Here is a 26,510-nt window from a genome sequence, read left to right as displayed (position 1 = left end):
AGACTATAAAGAATCCATGTAAAAAAAAAACTGATTCTATGAAAAAGAAAATCAAGAAGATAGACAAACCCTTATCCAACTTAGTCAAAAGGCAGAGAGAGAACATCCAAATTAACAAAATCAAAAATGAAAAGGTGGGTGGAGCAACAGATACTGAGAAAATCCAGAGAATCATTTCATCATACCTCAAATCCTGTATTCCACAAAATTGGAAAATGTAAAGTGAATGGACAATTTTCTGAATAGGTACCACATATCAACATTAAATCAATACACAGTGAACAATTTAAATACAGCTGTAACCTTCAAGTTAATAGAAGTAGACATCAAATGCCTTCTTCCAACCCCACCTCTAAAAAAAATCCCTGGACTTGATGGTTTCAGTAAAGAATTCTACCAGAACTTCAAAGAAGAGGAAACAGCTGTACTCCTCAAATTGTTACACAAATTAAAAACAGAATGAACATTTCCATACAAACATTTCCATTTTATGATGTTACAGTTACCCTGATACTAATCCCACACAAAAATATCAAAAAAAAAGAATTACATATCAGTCTCCCTCATGATCATTAATGCAAAATTATTCAGTGAAATACTGACAAACTGAATCTAGGAATACACCAAAAAAATTATTCACCATGATGAAATTGGCTTCATCCTAGAGATGCAGAATAGTTTAACATATGAAAGTCTGTCAATGTAATCCACCATATAAATAAATTGGAAGAAAAAATATAATCATCTCATTAAATGCTGAGAAGCATTTGACAAAGTTCAACACCCCTTCATGATAAAGGTCTTGGAGAGATCAGGGATACAAGAAAGGTATCTTAACATAATGAAAGGAATGGACAGAAAGCCTACAGCAAACATTAAAAAAATGGGGACAAACTCAAAATGAGCCCACTAAGATAAGGAACAATACAAGACTGTCCTCTCTCACCATACCTAGTAAACTTAGTCCTTGAAGCTCTAGCTAGAGCAAAGAGAAAACAAAAGAAGATCATGGGAAATCAAACTGGAAAGGAAGAAATCAAGCTTTTGCTATTCACAGATGATATATTAGTATACATAAGTGACGCCATGCACTCTATCAGGGAATTGATTATACCTGAGAGAGATTTTACTTAACGATTTTGAAATGGGAAAAACCTCCATTAATCTGTAGAATTTGAGATGATATGACCATCTTTAACTGCTTGGTGGCAGTGCACACTTTTAACACCATGACAATTATCTTTTTTTGTTACCTTAAAATTCTCTTAGCTGTTAATATTCTGAACATCTTTTTCCCTCTGGGACAGGAAATCACTACACCCACCTAGATAAGCACAGTGCACAGTACAAGCCAGCTAGCCACACTGGGTCCTGGAGGAAAAAGGGAAAGTTCCTGTGGAGTGCAGGATTGTGACATTGTCTGCTCTTGTAGCCTAGGACAAGTGCTATTGAAATGCTTACCTTGGCCTATGTAGAAACGATCTTTGAATGGGGTGGGAGAAATGGTCAGGAATCACTCTGCAGAGTCTTTAAGCACGCTACAGCCCTGTGGACAGTGTCCTTGTCACTCAGACTGCACGAGCCAATCAGACCCTCCAGGTGACCTGCCAGTCATAGGCAGTGCAGGGTTCTTCCAGGCAGCCACGTTCAGACTTGGCTTTGCCGAGGAGCTGTTCCCAGTGGTTTCATGTGCTGCAGTGAAATTGCTGCTGCTGGAAGAAGTTGATGACCTAAGAGCTTTGGCGAGCTGGGAAACAATAACATGGTGAGCGGGGGGTGGGGTGGGGTGGAATGCTGTCTCCAGATGGGGAGGAGCAGAGGGTGAGGTGCAGGAGATGGCATGGTGCATCCTCCTGGGATCAGTGTGGGAACCTGCTGCCATATTCCCTGTGTTGTAAAGTCCCATGTGGTCTTTGTTAATTCCTAGATTTAAGGAACAGGCCTCTGAATAACTTTGTGCTGTGGGTTTAATCCGCTTAGAGAATTGGGAGCAGGGTGCTGTGTGTACAAACATCTTTCTTGTCAACTTCAATATGCCATACTCAGAGAGACCTAGTTTCTCCAGTATCTTCTTGAAATTGAGCACTTTGCATTTAACCTTTACATACAATCTCCATTTGTGTTTAACTTGTGGACGGTATCAAGGCATCTCACCTGTTGGGTAGCACTGCACTTCTAAGCTGCAACATAGAAGAGTTGAGTTGCTGATATAAAGGATTTTCCAATGCCTTGGAAATAGTTCAGTCTCACAAAGTAGAATTAGCTGAGGGAGGACTGCCTCTAAATCACCCAAAAGTTAAATGTATTTTAATCAGGGCTACTAGAGATTAGGATGCTAGGGTACACATTGTTCAATCGGATTGTCCAGATATTTGGCTCCAAAAAATTACAATAAGCCACCACTGACTTAAAACCAGACACAAGGCACATGCCCATATCAAAAAACAACCTCTAACAAGCTTTTAAAGGAGGCATGACAGGTTCCTAAGCTATTTTAAAGCCTGGTGTGATATAAAGTTCCAGTTTTCTATTTGAGAAAAGCACAGTTCTTCCAGATGGGCAATATGACACCAGGTGACATACAAATGAAATGCAAAACATTGTTGTGTGGAGGAGTAACCTGAACAATCAAGGGTTTTCTTTTATGTCCCCTTGAGGAAGGAGGAACAATCCTGGCAGACCTAGTAATAGCCCGGGGCCTTAGCCTTGTGAGTTTCCCTAAGTATCTGATCTACTGATAATAAAACACAGCTCCTTTTCTAAAACCAGGAATATGCTTAGGGGAGCTGGTAATGTTCTGGTGCCAAAGCCTTTGTGGAGGGGTGGCTTCAGATTCTAAGAACCTCACTTGGGAGGCAGAGACAAGGCACATCTCTGTGAGTTTGAGGCCAGCCTGGTCTACAAGAGCTAGTTTCAGGACAGGAACCGAAAGCTACAGAGAAACCCTGTCTCGAAAAATCCAAAAAAAAAAAAAAAGATTCTAAGAACCTAACTCTTCCCACCACATGGAGCTATAGTTATCAGTCCCATGGCCACTCTGCTCGTAGTAAAGTTCTTGAGATACCCTGTGTTCCCATTGTATAGATTTGTTTGAGTAGCCTCCTCCTAAATTCATGTGATAATTTGTACTTATAATTCTCTAATTTCTTTCATTTCTCCCTTGGAAGTATACAAGATGCTATTCTCCATTTTAAAATTCTTTTGAGACAAGGTTTCTCTGTAGGAGTGTCCAGACTATTCTGGAACTCACTGGGTAGAAGAGGCTATCCTTGAACTCACAGAGATTACTTGGCCCAGCAAGGGTGTGTGCCACCAATGCCCAGAAAAATGCAATTTTTCCTAGGAAGCTTTCTAGGCATCTGCAAGACCTCCCCACCCTAGCTTTTTATCTTTTTTACAATTTGGTTTTCCTATCCTTCTCATCCCTGTGACCTTCACCTCAGGACCCTGTCACTGAAGGAATCACCTGCTGATTATGGTTACCAGTTTAATGAAGAAATTACCCTGATAATATCTTTGCTCTGTAACTCTCCTATCTGCCTAAATGTCTAGCCTGGCAAGTTGCCTGTTTCTATTTCAATTGTTCAAAGTGTAACCCAGAGCCTGAACCTAAAGGACACTTAAGGTGAACTGCAAATGTGGAATCTGTCTAGCTGGCACCTCTTTGAGCGTTAGCTAGAGATTGATGTCTACCATCATTAAAGAGGTTTTTCTTTATTAATCTCCTAGTGTGTAAAGTTATTTCTCAATGGAAAGGGATATTAGTTCTAGAACAGCTGCATTTCCATCCTGTTAGAAAATAGTTTCTGAGAGAAGTTCTCTCTCTTTTTTTTATTTATTATGTATACAACATTCTGTCTGTGTGTATGTCTGTAGGCCAGAAGAGGGCACCAGACCTCATTCCAGATGGTTGTGAGCCACCATGTGGTTGCCGGGAATTGAACTCAGGACCTTTGGAAGAGCAGGCAATGCTCTTAACCACTGAGCCATCTCTCCAGCCCCCGAGAGAAGTTCTCTTATGTTGACTCAGGTTCCCTAGGTCTGCTGCTGTCCAGGGCAATGACCTTGCTGTCCTGTACATTAGACTTTCAAAACCAAAAGCTATGGAGAAACCCTGTCTTGAAAAATCCAAAAAAGAAAAAAAAAAAACCACAAAATTCCTAAAAAAAAAAAAAAAACCTCACAGTTTTAAAATTATGCATTTGTGTCATGTAGTTGACTGTGCATTGCAGTTGCAGGGAAAGGATTTGCATATGGTGCATATGGAGCATTCCTTATGTCTTCAGACCACAATAGGATGAATAGTTTATTGTGTACACTGCAGGGGAAACAGTAGAGGCAATCAACTATTAGAGCCACCATTATGAAGATGTTCCTGGCTGGGCAGAGGTGGCACAGGCCTTTAATCCCAGCACTAGGGAGGCAAAGGCTGGCTGTAAGTTCAAGGCCAGCCTGGTCTACAGGAGCTAGTTCCAGGAAAGGCAATTAGGCAACAATTCTATGCAGACATGGTTGATCTTGCTTGACACAGTTTTGTCTGCTTAGAGATTTGAGAAACAGGCCATTAACTAACTTTATGTGTCAGGTTACAGATCTCAGTAGCCAACATATGTATATAGAAACCATTAATCTATCTCTTATTAATGACATTCCCTCTCCTATACAAAGGCCACCTCTGTTTCAAAGTCAATATAGAAAGTTTTATTTAATCTCAAGAGTGCAATATTTTTATCATTTTAAAATCTCTTATTGGTATTTTTTTTTTTGGTTTTTCGAGACAGGGTTTCTCTGTGGCTTTGGAGCCTGTCCTGGAACTAGCTCTGTAGACCAGGCTGGTCTTGAACTCACAGAGATCCGCCTGCCTCTGCCTCCCGAGTGCTGGGATTAAAGGCGTGCGCCACCATCGCCCGGCTCTTATTGGTATTATTTTCAGATGTTTTCATTAAGTGTATTGCTGCACTTGTCTCTATTTCTGTTCTCCAATGTTTCAAAGTTATTAATAGTTGCATTTTATGTCTCTCAAGTGATGTTAATTATTGATTTCTGTGGAGAACAATGTCTCCTCTAGTTTAGGCTTGCCTCATACTACATAATTGAGAATCATTTTGAACACCTAATCTTTCCTCTGCTCCCCAGTGCTGGGAAAACAGTCCTGCAACTTCTTATAGGCTTGGCCTTGACTTGTCAATGAAGAAGAAATGTAGAGTAGTTACTGAGTGTCTGCTAATCTTTCTAGTTTTTATGGGGACTTAGAAGAAAAGGAACCTGTGCAAGAGGTGAGCTCATTGACCAATTTTGAAGCTGCTGGAGACACAGGGCACAAAGGGAGAAGTTGTACTGAGGGTGAAAGCTTTCTTCCGTCAACAGTAGTTGAGATTAGCTATGTGGAATCAGGTAGTCAATTGTAGATATTTCATGAATGTTCAGATTGACAATTGTTTTCAGTCCACAGACCAAGGCAATCAAGAATCTGGGAAAGAAACTGACATTATCTTTAAACCACATTGCTATATTTACAGTAGCTCAGCTAAAATACAAAATCTGGGTAAAAGGTTGTGGCCCTGCTTAACAGGACTGTTATATTTCTGCATTAAGATGTTCATCTTTTGAGAAAATGTATGAGAAATCTTTAATGTGCTCTAATACAAATCCCTAGTCTCTGGAGCACATGGCCATAAAGTCTATTTCAAGTTTTCAAAATAATTTTAGAGATGAAATCCACATTATACTTACATTTTCCTTGTTGCCTTCAAACCCAAATATGCCTGGATTGTTTTCTAATTCATGGTATGTTTTTCTTTAGCAACAGTTACAAAGTAACCACAGTTACACAGTAACAGGAGTTACTTTATGAATGTGGCCTGTGTTAGTCTGCAGGATTTCCCACTTCTGATGCAATGGGATGGATGCACTGTAAAGTGAGTGTGCAATGGAATGTGCAACAAAGGATCCTGTACTTTGGATGTGGAACAGGATGTGCTCTAGGGTAGTGGAATAATGTATACTAAATACAATCTTTTTAAACAGGGGCCCTGTCTGCCGGGCTGGGAGGGCAGAACTGGATGGATTGTACTGTCTGAGTCATTTGGTCTCTGATCCTCCAGTAGAGAAGCTGCTAATATTGTGAGTCCCAGCTGGGTGGCCCTAGCCAAGGAGGGATTCTGGGAAGCCTTAGCAATCAGGAGTTCTAGTGGGAGAACAGGATTAATTTGGCTTATATTGTCATATTGTCATTCACTACTTAAGGATGTCAGGAAAGAACTTAAAGAGGGCAGGATTCTTAATAGATTTTTGTATGTTGAACCATTCTTGTATCTCTGAGATGAAGCTGACTTCATCATGGTAGATGATTTTTTGGTGTGTTTTTGGATTTTCTTTCCTAGTATTTTATTGAGTATTTTTTGAATGTATGTTCATCAGTGAGATGGGTCTATAATTCTCTTTCTTGGTTGAATCTTTGCATAGTTTTGATATAGGGGTAACTGTAGCACCATAAAAGGGGTCTGGCAATGTTCCTTCTGTTTCTATTATGTGGAACCCTTTGAGGAGTATTGCTATTGGGTCTTAGTTCTGATGGAATTCTGCACTGACACTCTCTGGCCTTGGACTTTTTTTGGTTGGAATGACTTCTCTTTCCTTGCAGGTTATAGGTTGATCTAAATTATTCACCTGGTCTTGATCTAATTATGGTATGTGATACCTATTCAGAAAATTGTTGATTTCTTTTTTTCTCAAAATCATTGATTTAGTATAATACAAACAAGGAAATCTTAACATTGAAATACAAAGATTACAATATTGACTAAAGAATTTCTTCTTTACTACACAAAACATGACCCAGCATAAAAAACAAACCATTTTCCTTTTGCCATTAAAAGAAATGATATTGTTAGGAGCCAATTTCCTCCTAAAATCATTACAGGAACCATCACCCTGGGGAGTCTGCAGAGACCCCCACACCCTTAATTGTGTTAGGAATCCTTCTATTGACAGAGCCTACCCCACACCCAAATTGGCTGTTTATGGAGAGCTATCTGTTAGCGGAACCCACCCCACATTCCAAACTATCTAGGGAGCTAGGTGTGTCAACTCGTGACTTCTTGGCCTACAGTGACCTGACCTAAGACAACCTCCTGCCTACGTGACCAACTCGGACCATGTGACCAACATGAACCACGCGGCAAGAGCCCAGGACCCTGTGCCCATCCCCCAACTCTTTACCCTATAAAAGTTGTACCCCGTCTCTAATAAATGGAGGCTTTGACAAGAACTCTCGCTTAGCCTCCTTCCGCTTTCCTAGCTCATATCTTCCAGGTAGTGCCTCTCCGTGACCCTGGAATAACTGACTGCCGGGTGGGTTACTAACCCTAGACTGAGTAACCCACCCAAAGGCAATCGACATGATATAATTAGTGTATTAAAATAATTTTGAATATAGCCCAACTATATTTACCTATTATCCAGTCAGAAAGTTTTATTATCATTTAGTGTATTGCTTGTATCTTGTATCTCCACTAACAAAATATTTAACCCCTAAAGCAGCAGTCATTTATAGCAACTCTGGTACCAACATCAAAGGGGAAAACTGGTTTAAAAAATTTCACAAAAGCCATTCTTGACTGTAAAACAACATATCACAGAAAGAGTATGAATACAAGTTTGTAATTGTATATATACATACTCCAAGAAGTTTGTCAGTACTGAAATTCTTTTTATTGCTGTATTAGCAATGGAATTTTTGGAATATATTTTCAATGCCACATAGAAATAGATTCAAGAAACAAATTAAATTGAAGTCCTAGATAAAATGTTTCATTTAAAATATTTTCTACATCAAATTTCATGTTTATGTATGAAAAGTTATATAACGTTATATGAAAAAAAATGTCATGAAGTATTTTTCTACACTATACTAAATGTATTTCCCAAGAGGAAAAAGTTAAAAATATCTAAAATATTTTAGATTAAGATTATAAGACCATCATAGATCTTATGAACATGCATCTGTTTACAGAATTAACTGTATACAAAATGTATTTTTCTTTTTTTTAATTTTCTATGGTTTATTTAACTTTATTTTATGTGCATTGGTGTAAGGGTGATCAGATCGCTGGAACTGGATTTTCAGACAGTTGTGGACTGCCATGTGGGTGCTGGGAATTGAACCTGGGTCCTCGGGAAGAGCAGTCAGTGCTCTTAACCGCTGAGCCATCTCTCCAGCCCCCACAAAATGTATTTTTCATTAGAGATCATAAAGAAATGAGTTGGGGACAACCACCCTTTACACCACATTATCAGCTCACTTTAACCACAAGTGTGTCCTTGGTATTTGAGTATATGAAACATTCACTCTTCATGAAATCATCCACAGATTTACTTAGAAGATGAAGGTGCAGAAATATGAAATATGTTACTTATTTTTTTTCTTTCTTTCCAACAATATCCCAAGCATGGCATAGCAGCCTGAAATTATAAAATACTTAACTCTGCTTTAGTTATCTATACAGGCTGCTTGAATGTGAATTAAGTTCAAAAATTAGCACATCAAATAACAAAACCAGCCATAAAGCAGGCTGAAAGCATTAAACATTTCATATATAAGTTTTAAATCATTTAATTTCTATAGAACAATTTTATTCACAATATAATGTGACAGAAATCACCACAGGAATGATATACTCATTGCAATCAGGGTGCATGCAGCAGCAGCTTTGCATTTTTATAACTATTATTTGTTTATAAAAATTAAGCCTCTCCAGTCATGCTTACCACATTTTAAGTTTGCAAGGTATGGGAATACAACATAGTTCAAAGAGAAAATGTCTCATCAATTTGAATGTAGCTTATTTGTATGAAACATGAAATATATTACTAAACCCTGAAATGTGCATGTCTAGATTTGCTTTTGTCCAATTTCAGGCCATTTGCAATCGTGTTCTGTTTATATAATATCAAGAGGACCTATTAGCAATTGTGGGTGAATGAGCTGCGGTTGCAACTGTGGTGGCAATGAAGTGTTATCATTGACTCCACCAAGTCCTGGATTTGTGGGTGAAGGAAGAGCCAAAATGTTCTTAGTTTCTACAATTCCTCCATTGGAAAAGAAAAACTGACACTGTTGAATGAATGTTTCAATGACAGATTGATGGATTATAGTGGTAGACAGGAACTCCCGATTTTCAAAATCAGGTCTCATAAAAGTTGGTCAAAAACAGATGGATAGGGGATAGGGGCTGGAGAGATGGCTCAGCGGTTGAGAGCACTGACTGCTCTTCCAGAGGACCCGGGTTCGATTCCCAGCACCCACATGGCAGCTCACAACTGTCTGAAAATGCAGTTCCATGAGATCTGACACCTTCACACCAACGAACATAATAAAGTTAAATAAATAAAAAAAAAAAGTTTAAAAAAAAAAAAAAAAAACAGATGGATAAGTTGCCTGCTGTCATTGGGTTGATTTTATTTTGCTGACTAACCTTGTTTAAATGTGTTTAACCTTTCCAGTTTTGTGGAGAACAGCTTTTTTATAGTATGTCTTTATTTTCTCCTTGACACAGGGGTAGTTTAATAGAGCACTGTTCAATTTCCATGGGTTTTTAGGCTTTTTGTGGTTAGTGTTGTTGTTAAATTGTAAATTGCATATCATCATAGAACCTTCATCTGGTGATGGATGGAGATAGAGACAGAGACCCACACTGGAGCACTGGACTGAGCTCCCAAAGTCCCAATGAGGAGCATAAGGAGGGAGAACATTAGCAAAGAAGTCGGGACCACGAGGGATGCACCCACCCACTGAGACAGTGGAGCTGATCTATTGAGAGCTCACCAAGACCGGCTGGACTGTGACTGAAAAAGCATGGGATAAAACTGGACTCTCTGAACATGGCGAACAATGAGGGCTGATGAGACGCAAAGGACAATGGCACGGGGGTTTGATCCTACGTAATGTGATGGCTTTGTGGGAGCCCAGCCAGTTTGGATGTTCACCTTCCTAGATATGGACGGAGGTGGGAGGACCTAGGACTTACCACAGGGCAGGGTACCCTGACTGCTCTTTGGACTGGAGAGGGAGGGGGAAAGGAGTGGGGGGAGGGGGAGAAGGGTGGGAGGAGGGGGCGTAGGGGGGGAGGAGGGGGAGGGAAATGGGAGGCTGGGAGGAGGTGGAAACTTGTTTTTTTTTTCTCCTTTTCTCAATAAAAAAAAAGGAGATAAATTACAGTTAGTGCAAAAATAACTAAATTTATATAATTATATATGTATATATATTATTGTGTGATGGATAATTTCAATTGTCAACTTGATGGGATTAGTGCTCAAGTTATTAATACGACACATTATTTGTTGTGCTCATGAGAACTGTTTTTCCTAAAGAGAAAAGACTTAATGGAGAGTAACCACGTTGTGAGGGGAGCAATCCACATAGTCAAGAGAGAGGACGCAGCATTGAAGAAAGTGCTTGTGGGAACAGCCAAGGCTAGTGGAACACAGAAGAGAATATCACAGGCCCAGGTGCCACATCCGGGCATTTGGTGTTGAGTCGGCTGGGATTCTGCCTGACTGTGGCCCAGTATTTCTTTGATCTTCTATTCCTTCCTTCTGGGGATGTTTACACTGTGCTGTTATATACTTGAAGTATGCAGTATGGTGGTCTTCCTTTCTTTGTTTTTGATCTTACAGGCCTCACTGTCAAGAAACTGTCAAAGTCTCAGTTGAAACACTGACCTTAGACGTTTGAGCAATGTTAGAATGTTAAGACTTTGGGAATATTGGAGACAAACTAAAGGCATTTTTATGTAATGAGTGCAATGTTATCTTTTGGAATAAAGTATTTGTTTATCAAGTTGATAACAGATACGCTTGCTATGGTTACTTTCCATTGTCAGCTTGATTAAATGAACAAATGCCTAGCGCATTTCATAAGACATGTCTCAGGAATTTTCTGTGAGTGCTCTCCCAGAGAGAGCTAACTGAATGGAGAAAACCTGTCACAAACATGCAAAGCACTGCCCCATGGGTTGTGATTGAAATCAGTAAAAATGAAAACTGAGAAATGCAAAAAAAAAAAAGAGTTAGAAATGTATTTACAGTATGTTTTATCAAAAATAACCGTGAATTTGCATGAGTATACACAAATATGTTAAGATTAGAAACATCTATAATATAACAAAAATAATCTCAAATATGTATTAATATACAAAAGCCATACTAATGTAAAATATTTAATAAAAATAGTTGTTTTTATTTAAAGTCAATTTAGTAATCTATCATTTATCCTATAATTTATACATCTTCCCTTTTTCTTTTCAAGACAACTGAATATAATCTCCTTTGTTTATATTTTTTACCATTACCCATAGTATCTTGTTACCACCTCCACCTCAATGAACACATGAATCATGACCTAATGCATGTCCAAACTGCTTACCCAAACTCTTGGAAATATGGGCACCATGTTTCAAAAATTATTTTTGGTTGTTTGTGGGCAATGGCATCTATAAGAGACCCTGAAATAAACCTAGGATAATTTCAATTCATGGGAGAATTGTCCAGTCTTTGTGTAATGGGAAAGTGGTGGAATTGTCTCAAGTCCTGGCTAGTGTAGTGCATGAGGACCATCTTAGATAGTAATCTTGGAACTGTCCTGAATAATTTATAGCCCAAAGCTGACCTTTGGAGGAGGGTAGTCAGTTTAGTGGCATTACCACACTCTAGGAGGAATCAATGGTGTGGGGCCCTTAGCCCTTGTTTAAGATTTTAATGGTCACTGCTAAGAATGATCATGGTTTACTGTAGAAAACCTTTTAAGTGCTGTATGGCTGTATGTAGTAAAGCTAAAAGAGGTTAAAGGAGCATAGTTTTTTTATTTATATACAGAATTCAAAATCTTAATTTTAAGTTACTTGACAAAAATTTAGACCAAAAATCATGAAGAGGAATTAAGAAGAAGCCTTTCTTAAAATTAGATTTTAGACGTAGTACAAATTGATCTTATTCATAAATCCTGTAGTCATATAGTAGGGCTGAAGGCTGAAAGATTAGAGAAGCACAGCATCCAGCCACTAGTTCTTAACTTTATGAAATTCACAGTCCAATGTGGGAGCCCACGTGTGACTCAGTTTCCATCTGGAGTCATTTCAGACTTAAAGATTCCATTTGAGGGGCTGGAGAGATGGCTCAGGGGTTGATAGCACTGGCTGCTTTTCCAGAGGTCCTGAGTTCGGTTCCCAGCAACCACATGGTGGCTCACAACCATCTGTAGTGAGATCTGGTGCACTTTTGGCATGCAGGTTACATGCAGCCAGAACACTGTTTACATAAAAAATAAATCTTTAAAAAAAAATTCCATTTGAGTTCAAGCATGCCTGCTGTTCTTACAGTAACCTCGTGGGCGATGAGTAACATCTGTGTTTCTCAACAGAAAAAGCATTTTTCTCAGCTAAAAGAGCATATTTTTTCTATTAAGATTTGGGCTTGGAGGCCAGCCAGGGGCACTCCTTGTTAGTGATTAGAAGCTGCTTAGCTGGATCAGATAATGCACAGGTTTGAGCTGCCTCCAAGCACAGTGCAGGGAGGTGGGGAGCTGACTGTACTGCTTTTTGATCTGCCTTTTGACTGTGTTTAGTATATATGCTGGCTGAGAAATAAACTCAGGCTGCTTTCTATTGACCTTTCATCCTCTCAGTCTAACCTATGTTTCTGTCTTCATTTCTCTTAATCTAACTTTTCCTTAGCCTCAGCATTCCCTCCAAGGGAAGCTCTAGATAAATGTTGTTAGACTCACCAAATGGGGTATCCTGTCTCTGTAAGTCCTCAGAGTGAATGCTGTTTCTACAAAACACTCAATCCTCAGCTCCTCTCTCGTACCACCTTATATTCCTCTCTCTGCCCAGGCATGCCACTTCCTATCTGCAGTTCCTTAGTGATAGGATTAAAGATATTAGACACCAGCATTGACTCTACAACAAACTAGTGTGACTACTGGGATTAAAGGTGTGTGTCAGTATTGCCTGGGGTGTAAGGCGGGCCATGGAATCTGTTTACTTTATGATCTTCAAGCAAGCTTTATTGTTAAAATATAAATGAAAAAATAAAATTAAATAATTAGAAGCAAGCATCTGAGATCAAGAAGAGAAAAGTAAAAATGTTTATCACCAAAGAATATAAAAAATATTCTGAGCAGGGCGGTGGTGGCGCACGCCTTTAATCCCAGCACTCGGGAGGCAGAGGCAGGTGGATCTCTGTGAGTTCGAGGCCAGCCTGGTCTACAAGAGCTAGTTCCAGGACAGGAACCAAAAGCTACGGAGAAACCCTGTCTCGAAAAATCAAAAAAAAAATATTCTGAGTACAAACTGGAAAGGTCCATCAATTTTGTAAACAATGAATGATATAATTAAATTATGGTTCACAAAATCAATAATATAGATGACACCATTGACAAACACAAATCTACACACACACACACACACACACATTATTGTTTCTTAAAGAAGAACAAGAAGTTTCTATTCAAAATCAATTCTTTAGAAATCATTGGCCATCACGCACCCTGTACACTCCTGTTCTCTCCTTTTCCAATAATAGAAAATGGGTTTGGTGAGAAAGGCTGTTTCACCAAAATTTACAATATTCACTTGAAGTCTTCGGATGTTTTTACTTTACAGAAAATAGATTTGAGGGGCTGGAGAGATGGCTCAGTGGTTAAGAGCATTGCCTGCTCTTCCAAAGGTCCTGAGTTCAATTCCCAGCAACCACATGGTGGCTTACAACCATCTGTAATGAGGTCTGGTGCCCTCTTCTGGCCTGCAGACATACACACAGATAGAATATTGCATACATAATAAATAAATAAATAAATATTAAAAAAAAAGAAAATAGATTTGATCACTGAAAGCATCTCATTCTCTTGTGATAAAGAAAATGATGTCTGTTAGGATCACTTACCATGTTGTTTCCTACAATTGGTGATGGAGTCCAAGTCTGCATTACAGTGAGAAAATGAAAACTTTTAAATTGGATTATCAAAAGAACAGAATTTTAAAGAATCAGTGTGGGAATGCAAGCTGATACAGTCCCTTTGGTTGTCAGTGTGGAAATTTCTCAGAAAATTAGGAAACAACCTTTCTCAAGACCCAGTAATACCACTTTTGGGTATGTAACCAAAGGATGCTCAATCGTACCACAAGGACATGTGCTCAACTATCTTCATAGCAGCTTTTTTTTGTCACACCCAGAATGTGGAAACAACCTAAATGCCCCTCCATAGAAGAATGGATAAGAAAAATGTGGTACATTTACACAATGGAGTGCTACACAGCAGAAAAAAAATAACGATATCTTAAATTTTTCAGGAAAAAGGATGGATCTAGAAAACATTATTTTAAGTGAGGTAATCCAGACACAGAAAGACAATTATCACATGTACTAACTTATAGGTGGTTTTTAAGCATAAAGCAATGAAAGCCAGCCTACAAACCACAATCCCAGATCTTAGACAAAAATGAGGATGCTAAGAGAGACTTACATACATCTAATCTATATGGGAAGTAAAAAGGATAAAAAGACAAGATCTCCTGAGTAAATTGGGCACATGGGGATCTTGGGAGAGGGTTGAATGGGGGAGTGGAGGGGCAGGGAGTGAAGCAAAGAGAATTGTAGAGCTCAGTAAATATCAATAAACAAAGATCAATCATATCTGCAGGATAATTGTATAACTGTAAATTCAATGTTACTTGACTCAAGATAACCTTCCTAATGTGGACACCCACACAATCTGGTCTGTGTTCATTCACATGACATTAATTTACACATGCTGGGCAATTACAAACCTCTCCTGCCACCTCAATCAGGCCCTTTTCCATAGTGATGTCTCCAACGGCTGATTGCCTACATTGTGCCCCTTGCAGTGCACACAATAATCTATTTTTCCTATTGTGGTCTGAGGAGAGAATAAAAGCTCCATATGCAAACCCTTTTCCTGTGACTGCACTGCACAGTCAACTACATGGTCCAAATGCTTTATTTTATTTTATTTTATTTTATTGGTTTTGTTTGAGACAGGGTATCTTTGTAACTTTGGTGCCTGTCCGGGAACTAGCTGTTGTAGACTACACTGGCTTCAGTCTCACAGAGATCTGCCTGCCTCTGCCTTCCGAGTGCTTGCTTTAAAGGCATGCACCACCACTGACCGGCAAATACATAATTTTAGAACTGTGAATTGGTACACTTATTTAAGAACTTTGATGGTGAGCCAGACGGTGGTGGTGCACGCCTTTAATCCCAGCACTCGGGAGGCAGAGGCAGGTGGATCTCTGTGAGTTCGAGGCCAGCATGGTCTACCAGCGTGAGTTACAGAACAGGCTCCAAAGCCACAGAGAAACCCTGTCTCAAAAGTCAAACAAACAAACAACAACAAAAAAAGAACTTTGATGGTGTAATATAGAGGACACTCAAGGTCACTGTCCAGGAAAGCAACAGACAGGGAACAAGGCCAACTGAGTCAACGTAACAGAAGTTGCCTCAGCAAAATATTTCTATCAGGATGGAAATGCATCTCTTCAAGAATTAATATGTCTTCCCACTGAGAATTCACATCACAGACTTAGAAGACTAATAAAGAAAAGTCTCTTTAATGATGTTATGCATTGATCTGTCCATTGCTCAAGGGGAGCTAGGTTAGATAGATTGTGCATTCAATATATGCTGTTATCCATAAGTATCCTTTAGGATAATGATCCAGATTATACTCTGTACAATTGAAATAGAAACAGGCAACTTGCCAGTCTAAATATCTAGGCAAGAATATTCCCAGACTATTTTCTCAAGTATGCCCATGACTTGTTACAGCAGGTCATTCTTCACTGACAGGGTTCTAAGGTGAAGATCACAAGGGAGGAGGAAGACTGGACTGGACAAGTAAAAGATAAAAATGATAGGGTGGGGAGGTGTTGCAGAAGATACATGCAATGCCGAGTAAGCTTCTGAAGAAAAATAGCATCTTTGCTGGGCAGTGGTGGTGCACGACTTTAATCCCAGCACTCAGGGATTTTTCAAGATAGGGTTTCTCAGTACCTGAGGAGCCTGTTCTGGAACTCTTGAGAGATCAGGCTGGCCTTGAACTCAAAGAAATCCACCTGTCACTGCCTCGAGAGTGCTCGAATTAAAGGCGTGCTCTACCACCACCTTTAAATCAGTGATGGCTTCTTTGAAATGGTTTGGGGTCAAATATCTGGACAATCCTGGTGAACAATCATTCTAACAGGCATTCTAATCTCTTCCAGCCCTAATTAGCATATACTTACGTTTTGGGTGTTTTAGATGCAGTTCTCCCTCTGATAAATTCTTCTTTATGGGACTTAATTATTTTTTAAGCATTGGTCAATCTATTGTATCACCAATTCTACTATTCATCATTATGATACAGTAGTCAAAAGCTACACAACATGTGAGAAGCCTTTGATAACCTCCACAAATTTAAATATTAATTCAGATTATATTTAAAGCTTAAATGCAAAGTGGTCAATATAGAGAAGATACTGAGGAAACGAGGCTTCTCTGAGTTTGGCAACTTGTATCTATGAATGCATGAACCCTGTTGAAGTTGACTAGGAAGGAGTTTTGGAGCTTACTGCTCCCAATACTCTAAGGAGATGAAGTCACAAAGCAAAGTTATTCAGAGGCCTGCCCCTAGGTTCAGGAGTTAGCAGGGACCATGTGGGACTTCACAATACTGGGAATATGACAGCAGGTTCCCACCCAAACCCATGGAGGTAACACCATAGTGTCTTCCGGACTTCGCCCTCTGCTCCTCCCCATCAGGGGGCAGCATTCCCTCACTCACCATGTTATGCTTCTCCATTTTGCCAAAGTTCTCAGTTTATTGTCTCTCTGCAACAGCAACTGCACCCAAAACAGGAATCCACTGGCGCCAGCTCCTCTTCAAAGCCAGGCCTGAAGGCGGCTGCCCTTAAGAGACCTCTACTGCTTCTGACTGGCAGGTCATCTGGAATGCTGATTGGCTAGTGAGTCCTGAGTGGCTAGAGCACTGCCCATAGGGGTATAGTGTGCTGAAAGAGACACAATACTTGTTCCTGTCCAATCCATTTACCCCAACAGAGATCTGAGACCATATGCATTTCAATAGCACTTGCCTTTGTCTACAAAAGCAGTCAACGTCATCTTCTTTTTTTTTTTTTTTTTTTTTCGAGACAGGGTTTCTCTGTGTTTTTGGAGCCTGTCCTGGAACTAGCTCTTGTAGACCAGGCTGGTCTCAAACTCACCGAGATTCGCCTGCCTCTGCCCCCCCCCCCAGTGCTGGGATAAAGGCGTGTGCCACCACCGCCCAGCTCAATGTCATCTTCTTGCACTCCTAGGAACTTTCCCTTTTTCTTCCAGCACACTATGTGACTTGTACGGTGCACTGTGCTAGGTGGGTGGAGTAATTCCTGTCCCACAGAGGTAAGGATGCCTGGAATACTAAGAACAAAAGAGAGTTTTAAAATTACAAAATGAAATATTTGTTCTGTGGCTTCATTCTGAGGTCAGATGAACTGTAGGTACTTTTTACATGGTTTTCACAGGGATTTTACACAAAAGGAAAGAGAAAAGCAGGACCCATGTCTCAATCAAGATGATTAGTCTTTCCCCCATCAGAAAGCTGGATAATGGCTCCATTGCTTTATGGGTTTTATCCTTAAATTCGAAGCAAACTCCAGGCAACTGAATAGTAATAAAAAGAGTAGTGTTCATGAAAATTTGAATACATAGAGAATAATGGAGCTAGAAAAAAATGTCTTTATGAGCACTATTGTTAGCCAGCACATCTCCCTCCTTGGTCAGGTAAATAAAATATACAACTGCAGTATTCAAGATTCTCTACATGAACAGGACAGATAGAATAAATCTCACCATGACGTAAAAAGTAAGCTTATTAGAATGTCTGACAAGCTGTTGTTCAGGTGCCTTAAGAACAGCTGCTTACCAATGGCAATTGAAGAATCCAATAGCTTGCTTCTCAGCCTTTTGAATCCAGTAGCTGTTCTGTCCACAAGGCTCTGTGACTCAGCTAGTTTTAAGTATTCACCAAAATTACAATGAAGTAGGCACTAATGCTAGTAAAGGAATGAGCTTGGTAAGCAGAGCTAGAGCACAGAGGCAAAAAAAGGACTTTTCACTCGGGAGGCAAAGGCAGGCGAGTCCAGCCTGGACTACAAGAGCTAGTTCCAGGACAGGAACCAAAAGCTACTGAGAAACTGTGTCTCGAAAAATTTAAAAAAAAAAAGGACTTTGCTTCTTCATCAAAATACTTTATATGTGACTGCTGTTAGCAGAATGGGAGTTACTGATTAAAGTTGGGTCATAGTCTTTGTATAATTCAGTTTTTTTTGTGATTTCAAGACAGGATTTTTCTGTGTATTTGTAGAGCTCATTCTGTAGGTCAGATTGATCTCAAACCAGAAAATCCCACTACCTCTGCTCATGAGTGATAGTGTTAAAACTGTGCACAAACATGGGCTGGAGAGATGGCTCACTGGTTAAGTGTACACAGAAACCAAGAGGGTTAAGGTGGGTCTAATCATCTCAAATTATATGGATTAATGTAGGATTTTCTGATTTCTAAACCTTAAAGTAAAATCTCTCAGGTATAATCAATTCTTTGTGTATAACATGATCCCAGGGGTAGTCAGTTTTGACTACCAAAAATAGACATTTCAACAGCCAAGACAGAAGAAATGAGAAAAAAATTCTTGCCTGCAGAAGGCACAAAAAGCATGGGAGTTGTTTTCAAAACAGTGTTTTCCCCAACAAATGAAGCATGGGGATTTTATGTAGGGAGTCTGTTTGTTTTATTTTTATTTTTTTTGAGACAGGGTTTCTCTGTGGTTTTGGAGTATGTAGGGAGTCTGAACATGGTCATGCAAAGTTCTCCCTTTCCTGGAGCATGCTCAGTTAACAAATCCACTTCGAACAATAATCACAATGTAAAAGCAGAGACTCTTAGGGACGTTATCCTACTTAACCAAAAGGCAGAGAGAGAACATCCAAATTAACAAAATCATAAATGAAAAAGTGGGCATAGCAACAGACACTAAGGAAATCCAGAGAATCATTTCATCATACCTCAAATCCTGTATTCCACAAAATTGGAAAATGTAAGGTAAATGGACAATTTTCTGAATAGGTACCACATACCAAAATTAAATCAAGACCTGGTGAACAATTCAAATACACCTATAACCCTCAAGTAAATAGAAGCAGACATCAAAAGCATCCCTTCCCCTAAAAAAAAGCCAAGGACTGGATGGTTTCAGTGAAGAATTCTGCCAGAACTTCAAAGAAGAGGTAACAACAATACTCCTCAAATGGTTACACAAAATAAAAACAGAAGGAACATTTCCATACAAACATTTCCATTTTATGATGTTACAGTTACCCTGATACTAATTCCACACAAAGAATCAAAAAGGATTACATGCCAATCACCCTCATGATCATTAATGCAAAAATATTCAATAAAATACTGACAAACTGAATCGAAGAACACACCAAAAAAATTATTCACCATGATGAACCTAGTTTCATCCCAGAGATGCAGAATGGTTTAACATATGAAACATGTGGTCTGTCAATGTAATCCACCATATAAATAAATTGAAAAAAAAATAATCATCTCATTAGATGCTGAAAAAGCATTTGACAAAATCCAACACCCCTTCGTGATAAAGGTCTTGGAGACATGAGAGATACAAGGAAGGTATCCTAACATAATAAAAGAAATATACAGAAAGCATAGGGCAAACATCAAATTAAATGGAGAGAAACTCAAAATGATTCCACTAAAATTAGGAACAATTCAAGGCTCTTCTCTCTCACCATACCTAGGAAACATAGTTCTTGAAACTCTAGCTAGAGAGAAAAGAAAACAAAAGAAGATCATGGGGATCTAAACTGGAAAGTAGGAAGTTAAGCTTTTGCTTTTCACAGATGATATGACAGTATACATAAGTGACCCCACAAACTCTATCAGGGAACTCCTACAGCTCATAAATACCTTCAGTAATTTGTCAGGATACAAGATCAGCTCAAAAAATTCAGTAGCCCTCCTATATAAAAATAAAAAAGCTAAGAACGAAATCAGAGGAGCATCACCATTTACAATAGCCACAAATAATTTAAAATATCTTCAGGTAACAGTAACCAAAGAAGTGAAATACCTATTATTACAAAACTTTAAATCTTTAAAGAAATAAACTGAAGAAAATACAAGAAAATGGACAGATGCTCTTGGATAGGTAGAATCAACTTGATAAAAATGGCAACCCTACGAAAAGCAATTAATATATTTATGCAATCTCCATCAACATCCCAAAACTCTTCTTCCCAGGCCTTGAAAGCACACTACTCCAATTTATAGCAGAAAACAAAACACACACAATAGCCAGTCTCGTCGACAGAAAAAACTACTGAATTCTTCACTTGATCTTAGACAAAACGTTGAGAAGTGATGGACTGGATTTTTCCAATTACCATTGGTAGCAAGGTATTTTTAAGTTACCTGGACTACAGCTTGTGAGACATTCTAATAAACTCACTTTTTACATAATGGTGAGATTCATTCTACCTGTCCTGGTCATGTAGAATGTTAAATACTGCAGTTGTATATTTTATTTACCTGACCAAGGAAAGAAATGTGCTGGCTAACAATAGTGCTCATGAAGACATTATTCCTAGCTTCATTATTATCTATGTATTCAAATTTTCATGAACACTACACTTTTTTTTTTTTTGGTTTTTCGAGACAGGGTTTCTCTGTGGTTTTGGAGCCTATCCTGGAACTAGCTCTTGTAGACCAGGCTGGTCTCGAACTCACAGAGATCCGCCTGCCTCTGCCTCCCGAGTGCTGGGATTAAAGGCGTGCGCCACCACCGCCCGGCAACACTACACTTTTTTATTATCATTCATTTGCCTCGAATTTGCTCTGAATTTCAGGAATAGAACCCATTAGGCAATGGAGCCATCATCCAGCCATCAGTTGGGGAAAGACTAATCATCTTGTTTAAGATCTGGTTCCTCCTTTTCTCTTTTCTGTTGTGTGAAATCCCTGTGAAAACCATGTAAAAAGTACCTTACGTTTATGTGACCTCAGCATGAAGCCACAGAACAATCATCTTTAGTCACCTTAAAGTTATTTTTAGCTGTTAATACTCTGTGCACCCATCCCCCTGTAGGACAAGAAATCCCTGTATACACCTAGCACAGCACAGTGCACAGTACAGGCTAGCTAGGCACACTGTGTCCTGGAGGAAAAAGGAAAAGTTCCTATGGAGTGCAAGATTGTGAAAGTGTCTCCTTTTGGAGCAAGGGGCAAGTGCTATTGAAATGCAAACCTTGGACAATCTAGAAAAGATCTTTGACTCAGGTGGAAGGAATGGCCAGGAACCACTGTACTGTGTCTTTAAGCACACTATAGCCCTGTGGAGAGTGTTCTTGCCACTCAGACCGCACCAGCCAATCAGGCCCTCCAGGTGACCTGCCAGTCAGGAACAGTGCAGGGTTCTTCCGGGCACCCGCCTTCAGACTTGGCTTTGTGGAGGAGCTTGTGCCAGTTGTTTCCTGTGCTGTGCTGAAGTTGCTGCTGCAGGGAGATGACGATGTGAGAGCTTTTGCGATCTGGGGAACCACAACATGGTGAGCTAGGGAATGCTGTCTCCAGATGGGGAGGAGCAGAGGGTGAGGTGCGGCAAACAGCATGGTGCATCCTTGCGTGATCTGTGTGGGAACCTGCCGCCATATTCCCTGCCTCGTGAAGTCCCTTGTGGTCCTGTTAATTCCTAGACCTATTGCTATGTGCTTAATCTGCTTAGAGAATTGGGAGCAGGGTGCTATGTATACAAACATCTTTCTTCTCAACTTTAACTTGCCTTACTCAGAGAGGTCTAGTTTCTCCAGTGTCTTCTCAAAATTGAGTACTTCCATAAATCTTGATTTGTGTTTAACTTGTGAATGGTATCAAGGCAGCTCACCTGTTGGGTAGCGCTGCACTTCTAAGCTGCAACATAGAAGAGTTGAATTGCTGATATAAAGAATTTTCCAATGCCTTGGAAATAGTTCAGTCTCACAAAGTAGAATTAGCTGGGGGAGGACTGCCTCTAAATCACCCAGAAGATAAATGTATTTTAATCAGGGCTGTTAGAGATTAGGATGATAGGGCACACTTTGTTCAACTGGATTGTCCAGATATTTAGCTCCAAACTGCTACAGAGAAGCCACCACTGATTTAAAACCAGACACCACGCACATGCTCATATAAAAAAAAAAACCCTCAAGCAAGCTTTTCAAGGAGGCATTACAGGTTCCTAAACAACCTTAAGGCCTGATGTGGCTCAAAGTTCCAGTTTTCTTCTTATGAAAAGCACAGTTCTTCCAGATGGGCAATAGGACACCAGGTGACATATATTTGAAATGCCAAACATTGTTTTGCTAAGGAGTTACCTGATCAATCAAGGGTTTTATTTATTCCCTCTGGCAGAGATCAGGGACATTCCTAGAAGACCTAGTAACAGCCTGGGGGCTAAGTCTTGTGAGTTTCCCTAAAGACCTGATGTATTGATAATAAAACAGAGCTCCTTCTCTAAGGAATATTCTTTGGAGAGCTGGTAATGGTCTGGTGCCAAGGCCTTTGTGGAGGGGTTCCTTTAGGACCAAGAACCCAAGCCTTTCACCATATGGAGCTATGGTTATCAGTCCCCAGGCCACTGTGCTCTTTAGTAAAGTTCTTGAGATAACCTGTGTTCCAATTGAGTAGAAATGTCTGACGAACCTCCTCCCAAATTCACATGATATTGTTTACTGACTTCTTATAATTCTCCCATTTCCTTCCATTTCCACTCTGGAAGGATCCAAGTTGCTATTCTTCTTTTACTCCTTTTTAATAATATTTTGAAACAGTCTTTCTCTGTAGGACTGTCCTGACTATCATGGAACTTACTGGGTAGACCAGGCTGTACTTGAACTCATAGATCTCCCTTGGCTCATCAAGGGTATGTTCCATCAATGCCCAGCAAGTTGCTGTTTTTCTCAGGAAGCTTACTAGGCATCTGCAAGACCTCCCCACCCTAAATTTTTAACTTTTCACATTTTACTTTTCCTAACTTATCATCCCCTGTGACCTTCAACTCAGGACCCTTTTACTGAAGCATGATCTGCTGATTCAGGTCACCAGTGTACATAAGAAATTATGCTGGAAATGTATTTGCTCTGTAACTCTCCTATCTGACTAAATGTCTAGCTTGGCAAGTTGTCTGTTTCTATTTCAGTTATTGAAAGTGTAACCTAGAGCCTAATCCTAAAGGAGGCTTAAGGACAACAGCAAATGTGAAATCTGTCTAGCTGATTCTTCTTTGAGCATTAGCCAGAGATTGATGTATACCATCATTAAAGAGGTCTTTCTTTATTAATCTCCTAAGTGTATGATGTGATTTCTCAATGGAAAGGTGTATTAATTCTAGAACAGCTGCATTTCCATCCTGTTAGAAAAATAGTTTCTGAGACAAATTCTTATTTTGACTCAGGTGTCCTTGGTATACTACACTCTCAAAATTCCTATAAAAAAATGACCGTAAAACCTCACAGGTTTTTTTTTCTTTTGTTTTTTCGAGAATGGGTTTCTCGATGGCTTTGGAGCCTGTCCTGGAACTAACTCTGTAGACCAGGCTGGTCTCGGACTCACAGATATCCGCCTTCCTCTGCCTCCCGAGTGCTGGGATTAAAGGCATGCGCCACCATTGCCCACCCACAGATTTAGACTTATACATTTGAGTCATGTAGTTGACCATGCAATGCAGTCACTGTAAAGGATGTGCATATGGAGCATACCTTCTGTCTTCAGACCAGAATAGGATGAATAGTTTATTGTGTACACTGCAGGGGAAACAGTGGAAGCAATCAACTATTGAAGCCACCATTATGAAAAAGGGTCTGATTGTGGTAGGTTCAGTGAATTTGTAATTTCCCAGCATGTGTTATTAATTTAGTCCCATGTGATTGAATGCATATCATTTGTGGGGGTGTACAGATTGGGAAGGTCATCTTGAGCCAATGAACATTGAATTTGCAATTAGGCCACTATCCTGTGCAGATGTGGTTGATCTTGCTTGACACAGTTATGTCAACTCAGAGATCTGAGAAACAGGCCATTGACTAACTCTTTTTTTTTTCAATTTATTTATTATGTTTACAATGTTCTGTCTGCATGTGTCTCTGCAGGCCAGACGTTGGCACCAGATTTTATTACAGGTGGTTGTGAGCCACCATGTGGTTGCTGGGAATTGAACTCAGGACCTGTGGAAGAACAATCAGTGCTCTTAACCACTGAGCCATATCTCCAGCCCCCCCATTGACTAACTCTTATGTGTCAGGTTACTGATCTCAGCAGCCAACATATGTATATGGGCACCATCAATCTATCTTTCATTAATGACATCCCCTCTCTTATTGAAGGTCCTACTCTGTCAAAGTCAATGTAGAAAGTTTTATTTAATCTTAAAAGTGCAGTATTTTTGTCATTTAAAAAATCACTTATTGGTGTCATTTTCACTTATTCTCTTTAAGTGTATTGTTGCTCTTGTCTCTGTTTTTGTTCTCCAACTTTTTTTTTTTTGCTTTTTCGAGACAGGGTTTTTCTGTAGCTTTTGGAGCCTGTCCTGAAACTCCCTTTGTAGACCAGGTGGACCTCGAACTCACAGAGATCTGCCTGCCTCTGCCTCCTGAGTGCTGGGATTAAAGGCTTGCCACCACCACCAGGCAGTTCTCCAACATTTCAAAGTCACTAATATTTGCATTTTATTTCTTTCAAGTGATGTTGATTATTGATTTCTGTGTAAAGCAATGTGCCCTATAGCTTAGGCTTGCCTCATGCTGTGTAACTGAGAATCATTTTGAACTCCTAATCAATCTTTCCTCTGCTGCCAGTGCTGGGAAAACAGTTCTGTAACTCCTTACAGGTTTGACCTTGATTTGTAAGTGAGAAAGAAAAATAGAGTAGTTAATGAGTGTCTGCTGATCTTTCTGGCTTTTGTTGGGGACTTAGAAGCAGAGAGACCTGTGCAAAAGTTGAGCTCATTGACCAACTTGAAGCTGGTGGAGACACAGGGCAGAAACAAAAAAGTTGGCCGGGTAGTGGTGGCACATGCCTTTAATCCCAGCACTCGGGAGGCAGAGGCAGGCGGATCTCTGTGAGTTCGAGACCAGCCTGGTCTAGAAGAGCTAGTTCCAGGACAGGCTCCAAAACCACAGAGAAACCCTGTGTTGAAAGAAAAAAATAAGGTTGGACTGAGGGTGAGAGCTTTCCTCCTTCAATAGAAGTTGAGATTAGCTATGTGGAATGAGGGAGTCAATTGTAGATGCTCTATGACTGTCCTGATTGACCATTGTTTGCAGTCCATAGACCAGAGCAGTCAAGTATCTTGGAAAAGGACTGACTATATCTTTAAATCTAATTGCTCTATTTACAGAAGTTCATCTAAAATAGAAGATGTAGTTAAAATGTTGTGGCCCTGCTTAAAAGGACTGTTACTTTTCTGCATTAGGACATTCATCTTTAGTAAAATATATGAGACATATTTAATGTGCATGAATACAAATCCCTAGTCTCTGGAGCACATGGGCAGAAAGTGTGTTTCAAGTTTTCGAAATAATTTTTGAGATGAAAACTATGTCATATTTACATTCCCTTTGCTGCCTTCAAGTCCTAATATGCCTGGATTGTTTTCTAATTCATGGTCTGTCATTTTGACAACAGTTACAAAGTAACCACAGTTACACAGTAAGAGTAATTACTTTATGAATCTGACATGATTTTCTCCAAAATTTCGCATCTCTCAGACAAGGTGATGGCTGCACTGGAAAGTAAGTGTGTAATGGAATGTGCACACAATGGACCCTGCACTTTGGATGAGGAACAGGATGTGTGTGCTCTAGGAGAGTGGAATAATGTGTGCTAAATACAAAGTTTGTTTTTTTTTTTGTTTTTTTTTGTTTTTTGTTTTTGGTTTTTCAAGACTGGGTTTCTCTGTGGTTTTGGAGCCTGGCCTGGAACTAGATCTTGTAGACCAGGCATGTCTCGAACTCAAAGAGATCCACCTGCCTCTGCCTCCTAAGTGCTACAATTAAAGGCGTGAGCCACCACTGCCCGGCAAATAGAAAGTTTTTAAACTGGGGCCCTGTCTGCTGGGCTGGGAGGACAGAACTGGAAGGGCTGTGCTGTCTGAGTCATTTGATGTCTGATCCTCCAGTAGAAAACCTGCGAATATTTTGAGTCTTAGCTGGGAGGTCCTAGGCAATGAGGGAATTCTGGGAAGCACTGACAATCAAGAGTACTAGTGGCAGATAGTTTGTGGGTTATTTCCATGACTCTCCTCTGCCTCTGTAGTAGGTACCTTTAAGGAAGACCACAAGCTATCCCTTGCTGAGTGGGGGTGGTGTATAGAGCAGGTCTGTTGAACTGTTATTTCTGC

The 26,510-nt window shown here is 39.8% G+C and overlaps 1 pseudogene; it reads left to right on the top strand.

The window, feature by feature from the left end:
* Positions 1 to 1,502: 1,502 nt before the first annotated feature.
* Positions 1,503 to 26,510, top strand: part of LOC121434658 — a 62,353-nt pseudogene continuing 37,345 nt past the window's right edge.

This window comes from Microtus oregoni, unplaced genomic scaffold (genome assembly GCF_018167655.1).
Source record: "Microtus oregoni isolate MIOR12 unplaced genomic scaffold, Mior012 000044F_ref0000062, whole genome shotgun sequence".
Taxonomy (NCBI): domain Eukaryota; kingdom Metazoa; phylum Chordata; class Mammalia; order Rodentia; family Cricetidae; genus Microtus; species Microtus oregoni.
Note: the sequence above shows the minus strand (reverse complement) of the source record. Positions and strands in the feature narration are given on the sequence as shown.